Here is a 3,933-nt window from a genome sequence, read left to right as displayed (position 1 = left end):
ACTCAATAAGAAATAGTATTTTCATTTATATCATAGTATTATGTGTTTTGATGTTTCTTTACCAGTGTATGGTTGTCTTTATGTGTAAAACTTTTTAAATTTTTTTTTACCATACCAACAGCTCTCTGTTACAATACATTAAAAGCTATATCAGCTCAATGTATATCTAACTAAGTTCAAATAAAGTTATTTAATCAGAGATACTTAAACTCTTTCGTACGTAAATATGTCATTACAATGTAATGTGTATTCAATTTCTAATTAACTTTTAGAAATATAATCTATAACATATACATATACTCATAATATTATTCTTTAAAGTTTCAATACTTATGTATTGTAACCTATTAGGTTAACATTAAACAGATACAACTTAATAAACACATAGCAAAAAAAAAGGTAAATTTACTTAGAAATATATATGCAATAGTACATAGGTACTAACCTTAAGTAACTCACTATAATAACTGAACTTTGCTATCAATAAACTTGCAGATACAATTTCTTCCCATAAACACCTTCTACACCATCTACAAAACTGAAATTACAAAACAATTCAACAAATTAGTATAAAAATTTTACACCAAAATAAATATTTTTATTTACAATATATAGATTGGTGAGAAAGAAACGGATATATACGAAAATTGAATATCTTACTTACATATTGGTTTATTAAAGATATATCTTCCCAAATTAAAATATTTAAATAATCATTTACCTTTTTATGCAACATACTCAAATTTATCATCATCAACTCTCACTTTAATGCTCAAAGATACAAAGATGAGAAAAGTACAGATATCACCTGACATTGCAAAGAAAATTTAAAAATTATATAATAAAAGAAGAGAACAATCACCAATATAAAAAACAAAATCTGCTTCAACATAAGCTTATTAACACTATTTTATAGTATGCATGTAGTAATTTATTACATATTTTTATTTTAAAATATTATACAGCACCTTAGCATATTCCCAAATAATTTAAGATCTACAAAAAATATATCTACAGGAGATGGCATAAGAAAAATCTCACCAAAATTACTCCACAACAATAATTAGCTGGAATCAAATAAAATTCAATCAGATTTATCATTTTTCATGGTGAATTTTAAAAATAAAAAATAAAATATAATCACCATTGCAAAAAATATTCAATGGTTGACTAAACGAGCCTAGATCTGAATACCGAAACGAAGCTAGATCTGACTACAACTATGCTCAAAATCATATATTCCATATCCATTAACCATAGGCTGCTTTAAAAATTCTCTCCTAAGTATTTTCTAAATTTGTTGTTCACACGATGAGTTAGGGAAAAATTTATACCAAATTTATTATGACGTATTCATATTAAAGAGAATTCCTAATCCATTAAACTTCAAATCAGCATGCTAACCTTTTGCAACACCAAAAAATGCATAGAACCCAACTGATAATTCCAATCGAAAAATTATTTTTAAAAAAAAACAAAAAATAAAAACACTTACACTTATTAAAATCCACATAGAAGCTTATAGAAGCCCTATATTAACTTTGTCCATCCATACTCGAAATATGGAACTCACCTTCCAAATCTGGAAAATTATCTTCTATCAGTTCATGTTTTGGTCTCCTTCCAAAGAGCCATTTTGTTTTTTTTACTTTTCAACTAGACCAATATATTCCTTTTTGTCCATACATTTTTGTACTTTGGTGGGTTGTCCAAAAGTATATTATATTTTATTTTTTCCAAATGCACTGATATTGCCATATTTTAATTAAACAAATAAATACATACAGAGACGCGTACAAACATAAATGACTTGCAATAAATGAATTCTGAAGGCACGCGCATCAATATTCCTAAGAAGTCGTTTCTTTGTCACATATTACTTTATTTCATTATTAAATTATTAAATTATTTATTAATTATTTTTAAAATTACACTTGCTATTAATTTTTTAAATATTTTTTCACATTTTTTTTTCTATCAAGTATATTATAATATTTAAGTTGTGCATTATTTTAATTTATAAAACTTTTTAACGTACTTTAATATAGCATGGATTGCTTTCTTTCAAACGTCCTAAATAACGTGACGCAAAGCAAATTTTAAATATTCAATCAAAGTTTTATCTATTTTTCATATATTTAAAAAAAAATTATAGTACTTTATCCTTATTATTTTTGTAATATATGTTCCTTATCTTAAATATTTAATTAATCTTTTTATAATAAATTAAAAAATTACATTTAAATTTTACCTTTTTAACATTTTATAATATCCACGCAACGCGTGGGTACATATACCCGTTTATAATATTAAGACAGAGGCATTTTCTCCTCTTCTCTCCAATTTTCCTAATTAACATTTTAGGGTTCCTGGATTGTGATTGTTGGAAAAGAAAAAATGGCCTCGGTGTCAATTGGAATCACCAGCCTAGAAGTCCAAGACATCGTCAACTCCATCGGCGATGGCATCAATATGTATTGAGCGTGCTGGACCAATAATTTTGTTACCGAAGAAAGTAAGTATACCTACCTCAAGGTCACTTAGAACACCTCTCTAATTACCCGTCCATAGTTGTCCTCTTCTTAGTTTCAATTTTGTTGAAAATTTGGTACAGATTGATTAAAATATTTGCTTGTGTAGGTTTCTATTATCATTTCTAGACTGAATTTTCCAATCCTAGTATCCAATAAAGTTTTGAATGTTGACTGAATTTGAAGGATCTGGATATTGTTATGTGCAATTGTAGTACCATCATGTTATATATCTATTCTAGATTATATAAATATAAATTTATTCTACTAGAGTTGTTATCGATAGATCCTCGGCTCTAATGTTAAAGACTCTCGGCACTAGGTGGAATAGGGGGAGGGGGATGTCCAAGTAATGAAGAAACAATTGTATGGTTTGGGTTTGCGTACTCTTTACCCTTCCTAGATCTCACTCGTGGGATTACATCGAGTATGTTGTTGTAGTTGGCTAGTTGCAACAACGTATGGAACAAATACTATTGCAATGTTGCTTTCAATAATGGCACTGATGTTGTAGTCTGCTTATGCATATTTGGTCCAAGAAATGAAAGTTGTATTATTCTGAGTCTATTCTTGTTATAGAAAGACCTTAATGTTTTGGTCTTTTCTTCTTCTTGCAGACAGAAACACTACTAGGATACTAGGACTAACTCCACTCTTTTTCTTCACGTTATTGGAGGGGCTGGTGAATTTTTTTCCCCAAAACACTGTTCATTTGTCAATGGGCCATTTAGCTTTTTTCAGCTGCATACTATCAGTTAATTTCATCTTTTATAGTTTGGTAACTTAGATTAGTCCTTGTTATGTTAACTTAATTTTTTTTCTGAAAATTAAAAATGTCGTCTACAATAGTCGGAAGATCACCTAATAGTTAATTAATTAACTATTACGACAATCGTAGTCGGCGTTATTAAATTAATAAATTATTATTTAATAAGTATTCCGACTATAGTAAGTCAGTAGTATTTAAATTAATAAAATATTATTTTACTACCGTTCCGACTACAATATATAGTCAGCAGTTCAGGTACTTTAATGGTCGGGTTTTAATTTATATGTAGTGACTATGGTAGTCGGCAAGTATTTTCCGACGCTCAGTCTGCTGACTACTCAAAAGTAGTCGGAAAGTCATCGGAAAACTCCATTTTCCGATTACATTCCGACCAATTTTGAAGTCGGCAAACAACAAAATTCTAGTAGTGTAATATATTCGACATTTGTATTAAATGTCACTATTTTAGCAACACTTTAGTTAAAAGTCGCTAAAATCAATGACATTTTACAACAAATGTCACTATTTTAGTGACATTTTTTCTAAATGTCACTAAAAATCAATGACATTTTGCAGTAAATGTCATAATATATTCGACATTTATATTAAATGTCACTATTTAAGCGATATTTT

At 28.2% G+C, this 3,933-nt stretch overlaps 1 long non-coding RNA gene across 2 annotated transcripts in view; it reads right to left on the bottom strand.

Annotated features, from left to right (window-relative positions):
• Positions 1-1,704, bottom strand: part of LOC102594032 (uncharacterized) — a 10,855-nt gene extending 9,151 nt beyond the window's left edge. Inside the window, exons 1-3 of one of the 2 annotated variants that reach the window (XR_367943.2) lie at positions 1,496-1,704; positions 722-808; positions 446-538 (exon numbers count right to left, since the gene is read on the bottom strand). This is a non-coding gene — a long non-coding RNA (uncharacterized lncRNA). The remainder of the gene's footprint in view (positions 1-445; positions 539-721; positions 809-1,495) is intronic. The other variant, XR_001474467.1, reaches the window with a different exon arrangement.
• Positions 1,705-3,933: the final 2,229 nt, after the last annotated feature.

The sequence above is a fragment of the Solanum tuberosum genome, unplaced genomic scaffold (assembly GCF_000226075.1).
Source record: "Solanum tuberosum cultivar DM 1-3 516 R44 unplaced genomic scaffold, SolTub_3.0 scf00203, whole genome shotgun sequence".
NCBI lineage: Eukaryota > Viridiplantae > Streptophyta > Magnoliopsida > Solanales > Solanaceae > Solanum > Solanum tuberosum.
This window is presented reverse-complemented; position numbering and strand designations above follow the sequence as displayed.